Genomic DNA, 8,916 nt, shown 5'->3' with positions numbered 1-8,916 from the left:
GAAAAATTAAAAAAGGAGGAGGAGGAGGAGGAGGAGGAGGAGGAGGAGAAGGAGAAGGAGAAGAAGAAGAAGAAGAAGAAGAAGAAGAAGAAGAAGAAGAAGAAGAAGAAGAAGAAGAAGAAGAAGAAGAAGAAGAAGAAGAAGAAGAAGAAGAAGAAAAGAAAAAGAAAAGAAATGGGTTGTGGAATCTTCTTCCATGGTTAAGGAAAGACACAGGCCAGGCATTTGACAGGGCAGTCTCTCTGGAGGCCTGGAAGGCCATTTCATGAAGCTGTGAAGGCGAAGCCTGGATTGTATTTGGGACCCCAAGATGTTGAAGATGCCACATACCTATCAAGGAATGCTGCTAACAAGGTGTGGAAGCAGGTTGCAGTCAATAAAGCTGGAAAGAGTTGGAGATCTGAAGAACCCTTTTGCTGTGGAACAATCTTTTTTGTACACTATGAATATGTATTATTCTCATTGATCATAATAAAGCTGATTGGCTGGTAGCCAGGCAGGAAGTATGGGTCGGACAACCAAATGAAGGAGAGGAAGAGAAGGGCGGAAGCAGACAGACACCACAAGTCACCCAAGAAGCAGGATGCTGGAGGACTGGTAAACCATGGGCCTCATGGCAATAAATAGATTAATAGGAATGAGTTAATATAAATGTAAGAGCTAGTTAATAATAAACCTGAGCCATCGGCCAAACATTTATAATTAATATAAGCCTCTGAATGATTATCTGGAAGTGGTTGTGGGATAGGGTGGGACAGAGAAAAGCCTGCGATCACACCCTCAGACGTGAGACATGGAGATGCAAAATTTGGAGTTTGCCCTGCTGGCTTTTGGTCTTGTTGGCCAGTGTTTCCACACTATGATCCTTTCCCTCCCTTTTGGAACAGTAATGTATATTCTGTGCCACTGTATGATGGAAGTATGTGATGGGCCTTTTGATTTTGATTTTACAAGGGGTTACACTTAAGAGATTGCCATGAGTCTCAGAAGAGACTTGGGACTTTTAAACAGTGTTGAGACTTTGAAAGACTATGGGGATTTTCAAAGTTGGACTGAATTGAATGTATTTGTCATTATGATACGGCTATGAAATGGGGGCCAAGGAAGGGAATGTAGTGGTTTGAATGAGAACAGCTCCCACAAGCTCATATATTTGAATGCATAATCACCAGGGAGTGGAACTGTTTGAGAAGGATTAGAAAGATTAGGAAGTGTGGCCTTGTTGAAGGAAGTATTGATGGGGGTGGACTTTGAGGTTTCAAAAGCCCTTGCCAGTCTCCTCTCTCTGTCTCTCTCTCTCTGTCTCTCTGTCTCTCTCTGTCTCTCTCTGTCTCTCTCTCTCTCTCTCTCTCTCTCTCTCTCTCTGCCTGAGGATCAGGGTGTTAATAAAACTCTCAGCCACTGTGCCAGCATCATACCTGCCTGCTTCCTGCCATGATGATAAAGGACTAAGCCTCTGAAACTGTAAGCAAGCCACCCATTTAGATGCTTTCTTTTATAGGAGTTGCTTTGGTAATGGCATCTCTTCACAGCAATAGAACAATAACTAAGAGATACATACTCCCACTAAAAGGTTTTCATGGTTACCTGACATTCAGATTTAACTGCACTTCTAGTATCTACGTGACAACCCTCCTGAGCTGTTTCCTTAGCCTTCTATGAAAGCATTTAATCCCACAGGCATGTAATGTAATGGACACATCATATTGTATTTGCTGTGGGTGATTATCTATGCTGTTTATTCCTGGTGTTTCTGTGCTTGGTTACAGCTTTAGACAGCAAGCTCCAATGGAAGCCCTCCTCAGAGCAAGCTGAAGAAGCTGAACTAGCTTGGCTAGGTGGTGGCCTGGGTGATCTAGCCTGGGTACTTACATCTTGACCAGAGGCAGGTGGTCAGTGTCAAGTGAGTCTGGAGTATGTTACTGTTTTTTACTGAGTCTGAGGACTGTGAATGTCCCTGGAATCTGAGTTTGGCTCCCTGGAGCATAGAGGAGGTCACTGAGGCAGTATTCCCAGACCAGCATGAATGTCTCAGCATCCAAGATTCCTGGACTAGGGAAGCCCATCACCTCAAATGCAGCATGTGCCTATGGGAGTGGTTCTATAAACCAGCACCCTCTCTTAGATCAACTTTCCCCTTTTCTGGTGAAGAAAAAGTACTCAGGGAGGTGAGGGGTGCCCCAATAAGAGCTTTTATCCCAGATCCTCTCATTTCCTGCTGAACTCTGCTTTTCAGCCTGTTGGAAGCCCACCAACCCTTGTTGCTCTCTCGTGTCAGAAAGGGCACACGTCCTGAGGGGTGATCAGAGATGTCTGTGAGAGCACGCATCTGAGCCCCCACCCCACCCCACCCCCAGGCAGCAAGGCTGAATGGCTCCCAGGTAATGGACATGTTGTTTGAGCTGTGCCCAACCCTGGCTGTGTGCTACCTGTCAAGGGGAAGCATTGTGAATGACAAGAGGATTTATTCCTGCCAGAGAGAGAATGGCTTGTAATTCACAGCCTGTGGAGCTGGCTTCTAGCGCATCGTTGGGGCCATCTTTTTGTAGGCAGTAATAAATTGTCTTAGCCCTGGTGCTGACATAACATGCTCCCTTTTAAGTGCACTATAATTTTTATTTTTAAGAGAATATTCATATCTGACAGCAGGGCTCCTGGGTGTCCGAAAACTGCTCTGGAAAGATTTTTTTTTGAGAGGTCTTGTTCAACTCCCAAAGGCCGCTGTTAGAAGTAGACTTGACTTCTAAGCACATCCTGGGGACACTCTGGAGTGCTGACAGACAGAGTGACTTGTCTCTCAGCTGAGAGGCATGGTAGGGATGCTGAGAGCATCTAGAGAGTGCAGTGGCCCAGGGAGCAGTGTGCTGCTGCCTTTGCTGTATCCTGAACTCCCATCCCAGAGGACTGTGTGGCCACCACCCAGGGACTCTCTACCTGGAGCGCCCATAGGGTGGGGCCTGGGTGTGTGGCAATCAACCTACAGCCACCTCGTCATTCCAAGCTTCCTTCGGCTGGGTGGGGGAACCTGATCCTTCCCATGCATGTCCTCCAGGGAGCTGTAGATAGAGCAGCCTGCAGAGTCCCAGGGAGCAACCCGGGAGCACAGTTTTAGATGGCGTCTCTGCAGATAGTCACCTACAACCAGATCTGTATGACACTCTGAGAGACCAGCTGGAGAGTTCTGCTTCCTCTTGAGCAAAGGCCGAGTCTTCATCTACAAGCTAGTCTGGCTGTTTGGCACAAAGAGACAAGACCCCTCTGTGTTTGGGATTCTCTCTCTGTACCTCTTATATGTAACTTCCCGGCCACCTCACCAGCCCCTCATCACCAGAATCTTAACAACTCCCTTAAGAAGCTGGGGGGAGTGATGGTCTCCAATGTCTTAGTTACTCTTCTATTGCTGTGAAGGGATGCCATGACTAAGACAATTTACAGAAGGAAGAGTTTATTGGGACTTGCAGTTTCAGAGGGTTAGCTGGAATCCATGGCCACCGGTAGAAGGCATGGTGGCAGACAGGCAGGCTTGGCATTGGAGCAGGAGCTGAGAGCTTATATCTTTTTCCAGAAGCAGGAAGTGGGAGAGGGGAGGGAGGGAGGGAGAGAGGGAGGGGGAGGGGCTAACCAGGAATGGCATGGGCTTCCGAAACCTCAAAGCCCATCCACATTGACACACCTCCTCCAACCAGGCCACGCCTCCTAATCCATCACACACGTTTCCACCAGCTGGGGACCAAGCATTCCAACAGATGAACCCACTGGGACTGTTCGCATTCAAGCCATCACAGATCGCAGGTAAGGTCCTTCCTCTGTGCTCAGGATTTTCCACCCCTCGGACAGAAGGGGTGAGTGAAGTGAGTTCACAGTGAGGAGACGTGCCTTCCATCAGCCACACATGGGGGAGCCCAGCACCTGTGGAGGCTGTGGGGTGCCAAGGGGAAGGGGAAAGTGGACTGCGAGTCACTTACAGGAGAGGTGCAAAGCTCTGGTGAGGCTGGACAGCCCAGCTGCATCCTAACACAGCGGCACACCCACAGCCACGTCTAGAGCCACCTGTATTACTAACAGCCACTAGCTACTGTCAAATGTCCGCCTTTTTGATAAGCCCTCTTACGCATGGCTGCCAAGAGCCAAGCGTCACACTAATTCATCAGTAGTGAACACAAATATTACCAGCATTTTACGCTCAGTTGGGAAAAATGAGGCCCAGAGAGGTTAACTGACTCCTCCAAGGTCACACAGCGAGGAAGTGGCAGAGCAGGGAGGAAAACCTAGTCAGGTCTAGCGTTTCTACCATGATCACATTTTGTTGGCTCCGCCCCTCATTTTGTGGTTGGACAACCCTGTACTCCTTGAACCAGTATTACATCCTGTCATGTGGTCCTACACCCAGTGAGGTGCTCCAGCTGGTCCTCGGTGAGCTAGCTGTGAGTAAGAACTTCCCTGCCACAGATCACAGGACGGAACTGGATTGGGCTTTCTTCTTGGCGGTGGTGACCACCTGTGACTGGCGGTGCTCAGAGGGAGCACACTGATGTGTGTGGCTGGTTTTGAGGAAAGATCACTTTGGTTGAATGGGGGAAGAAAGGAGGAAGAGGAGTCGAAGGCTCCACAAAAGGGTCCGTGGGAACGTTTGGCTACCAAATGCTCAGCCTTCGGAAGGCGACACTGTAGAATGGCAGGAGGCGGCCGCAGCGCAGGGGATCCTCTCAGACAGGGCGTAGGCACTGTGACAGGTGATCCCGAAGCTCTCTCTGTGGCAGATGATGTAGGCGGTAGAGGACATCGAGGCGTCCTTCCTGAAGGACCAGGTGAAGTCCTTGCTGGGGCCCCAGACCTCTGTTCTGCTAAGTGAGGAGTAACTGGGGCTGGACTGGGGGAGTCGGGGAGCCAGACTATGAACAGTGAGAACATATTAAAGCCTCCAGGGCAGTGGTTCCCAACATGGGGGTCGCGACCCCTTTGGAGGGTCACCTCAGACTGTAGGAAAACACAGATGTTTACATTATGATTCATGACAGTAGCAAAACTAGTCATGAAGTAGCAATGAAAATAATTTTATGGTTGGGGGTCACGGCAACATAAGGGACTGTATTAAAGGGTCCGCAGCATTAGGAAGGTTGGGGACCACTGCTCCAGGGAATTTGGAAGCCCTGAATCCACTGCCCAGAGTAAGCATGATGCATGGTGGCAGGAGGCATTTAGGGCAGAGGAATCCAGTAGAGCTCCCTCTCTACTGAGTCACCACCCCCATCCCCACCAGTCACACATCACATGCCAGTCACGTGACTCCGGCTTCTAGTGTCAGCCTTTGTCAAACCAACAATGCACTTCTGAGGAGGTTCACCTCCAGTCTACAAGCCATGTGCCACCAGTGGGTCCCATAAGATCACCTTACTCTCTACCATTATTGTTCTCATCTACACAGCAAGGGGAGTTGAGGGAGGGGGTGGGGATGGGCGGCTAGTTGTGTTCAAGGTCACAGTCTGCAAGTGCTGGCTGGATCCTGTCGAGGCACACACTACAGGGACCTAATCTCCTGTGCAAAGCTAATTGCTTGCCTCTGCTCTTGTCTCTTGGGGACAGACCTCCTTTCACTGATGGGCCCTTATTTCACATAACCCTCAAGCATGTCATCAAACCCTTTTGTGCTCCCATAGCCTCTGCCACTCCAGAGCGTAGGAGCCTTAGAACAAACCAAGTCTGGCAGGAATGCCTTTCTGTGTTGCTCCAGGCTGCTGCTGTCTCCTTAGTCCCTACAAACAAGGCTGGCCCATCCATTGTCTCTCTCTCCTTTCTTCTAAAACCCTGGAGTTACAGGCAGTGGTGACTCCCTTGACACGGGTTTCAGGGCCCAAACTTGAGTCCTCAGCAAGAGCAGTAGGTGCTGCTAACCACTGAGCTCTCCTCAGCCTTCCCCCTCTTCCTTCCTTCTTTTTTTTTTTTTTTTTTTTTTCAGTGCTGAGGGCAAAACTCAAACCTCCTGCATTCTAGAGAAGGGCTCTACTATTGGTCGGCCCCCCCAGTGCTAAACAGGTTTGCTCTTGATTTCTTTGAACAGGAAGACTTGGTTTCCTAACATCGATTAAAGGAGAACCTAGAAGGAACGGCATTTAGGATTAAAGATGGTGCTCACATCACAGGGACCACCCAGAGCACGCACGGATCCTGTGAAAGGCTCCTGGACTCCTTTCCTCGCCCCTCCTCACTACCTGTCCGTCACTCTCAGCGACTCTGACTCTCTGCTGTTCCTCTCCGTTCCACCACAGCCAGCTTCCTGCAGCCCCAGGCCCTCTGCCCATGGTGGTCCCCACTGCTGGGTGCTCTGCCCTGACCCCTTTGCCCACTGGCCCTGGGAGAGGCCACTGTGCCAGAAAATATTAGACCAGAGGCTTTGCCTTATTGATCAGGGGTGGATTAAGATTGCCATCAAGGTTTTCAGTGAGAGAACAGGGATGTGACAGCGACACAAAGAGACCTTAAGCCACGCCTTGAATCCCAGCACACAGGAGGCAGAGTCAGGCAGATCTCTGTGAGTTCGAGGCTAGCCTGGTCTATGAGTGAGATCCAGGACAGGCACCAAACTACACGGAGAAACACGGTCTCAAAAAAAAAAAGAAAGAAAGAAAGAGAGAGAGAGAGAGAGAGAGAGAGAGAGAGAGAGAGAGAGAGAGAAAGGAAGGAAGGAAGGAAGAAAAGAAAGAAAGAAAGAAAGGAAGGAAGAAAGAAAGAAAGGAAGAAAAAGAGGGCCTTAATAGGAGCACCTGCTGAGACCCCATACCAGTCAGAGGGTCCTGAGTGTATGGAAAGACAGAGAAAGCCATGTGGTATGGGAATGGAGGTCAGGATGGCCAGGCTTGAATGGCCAGTGCCTTTGGAAACAGCCCTGGGCCCTGTGTGGTGGTGGCAGGGATACCAAGAAGGATGGTGCTAGAATATGCAAGTCTGGGCTCCACCCTGTTGGCCAGGAAGACCAGATGGAGGGCCTGGGAACTGAGACTCTGGGGACAGGTGGAGATGGAGACTGATGGGCAGCGGCTGGACAGGGACACTTTGCAAGCTATAGAGATAGGTAGGTACGTATGGAGAGGAGCTAGGTGGGGTAGGGTAGATTAATGGGGAAGTGAAGCCTAGCAGGGAGCACCCCGAGTCCTGGGATAGAGGCCACTGCTGTAAATGCCACAAGGAACACTCATGGCCCTGTGGAGTCTGGATGAGGTAAGGAGGTTGGCACAAGTGGCTTGGGGTTTCAGGGGACAGGCAGCAGATACTAAGTAAGGAGCTGACCGTGTGGGAACAGAGGCAGGCATGGCCTCCTGAAGTCACAGTGAGTGTATAGGTAAAGGTGTGGGAGCCACTGAGGCTGGGCCGGTTGGCTTTCTATTCTTCTGATGGAGTCCAAAGCTGTCACAGCCTGACCTATCTCAGTCCTTTATCCCCTCTCACTTCCCTCCTCTAACTATGAGTACTCCTTCCCTCCCCTCCTCTCTAGCTTCTAGAACACTCTCTAAGCTTCCTCCGACTCCAGGGCCTTTGCACATGCTAGTCCACCTGGACACTGCCAGGAGCTGGAGAGACCAGGCTGGCCCTGGATGGCTCCTCTATTACCCAAGTCATTGTTTTCCTCCATCAGAGATATTTAATGTGATGTTCGCTCCCTCGCTTAGACCTGACTGCTGGAGCACTTATCTGCATAGCTCCTGTTTATTTCTTCAAGCTTGTGGGAGCCCACAAAGGTTTCCTAGTGAGATCTGAGCTTGCTTTACACAGCAGGGCTGCATGAGGGGATGGCTTGACAATGTGCATGGTCATCAGGTGTCTGGGATGGTCTGCACTTGCTGTGCTGGGGGAGGTCTTTTGCTCCACCCCTCGGCATTCCTTTAAAAAGCCCTTTAGTAGAGACAGAAGGGGCTGGTGGGTTCAGACCCAGACCCTCCTGAGGCTATCCTGTGTTTCTGTCTGTCTCTCTCCTCTATGCTTCTATCTACAAATTCCTCATTCCTCCCTGCTCAAGAGAACCCTGGGGGAAAAAGTAGGGACAGGGCCCCAACACAAGCTCACCTTCAAAATCATTTCCGCTGAGAAGCCTTGGCCCATGCAATGCAATGCTCTTCTGTTACTTGACAGTCTCCACCCTGAATCGGGTGGGGGCCACGTGGACCCTCTGGGGACTAGATTTCTCTTTACTTGAGACTGAAAGCTGTGAGAGATACTTTGAGCCGAGGGGAGAGTGACCTGGTTTCTGTCACACAAGGTTCTGCACATGGGGGAAGGCAAGCTAGGGCAGCCACTGGGAGCCACTGGGAGGCGAGGAGACTTGACCAAAGGGATAGCGGAGGGCATGGTAAGTATCAGTCAGATCCCGAGGGGACCTCCAATGTGGAAACAACCAGCTTTACTGATATGGGAGACACGGGAATCAGGGGCAGGGTGAAAGTTAACCCCAGGCTCAGGACAGAGCTAGCATTTGCTGTAACTGGAGCAGAGGTGTGTATGAGTCTATGCTGAATTGCTGTAATGAAATAGCTGATGCTGGGAAGCCTTATGAAGGAAAGATCTCTCTCTCTCTCTCTCTCTCTCTCTCTCTCTCTCTCTCTCTCTCTCTCTCTCTCTCCCCCTTTGCTCATGGTTCTCCAGGTACATCTGAAAAAGTCCCAAGGTGGTGCAAGGTATCACGTGACAAGGGAAGGTACATGTATGCATGGGTCCATGGCTTTCCTGGTTCCACCCCCCCCCCCCTCTTATGAAGCCACCAGACTCAATCAAAGGCTCCACCCTGATGACTTTATCTAATCCTTATCACCTCCCGAGGCCCCACCTCTGAACACAAAAGTTTCCACCCTCCGGATGTGATGCCTCACCATGGGGACTAAGTTTCAACACATGAACCTCTGGGACACACAACCACATCCAGGCCGA

This window comes from Peromyscus leucopus, chromosome 1 (assembly GCF_004664715.2).
Source record: "Peromyscus leucopus breed LL Stock chromosome 1, UCI_PerLeu_2.1, whole genome shotgun sequence".
NCBI classification, from domain to species: domain Eukaryota; kingdom Metazoa; phylum Chordata; class Mammalia; order Rodentia; family Cricetidae; genus Peromyscus; species Peromyscus leucopus.
This window is presented reverse-complemented; position numbering follows the sequence as displayed.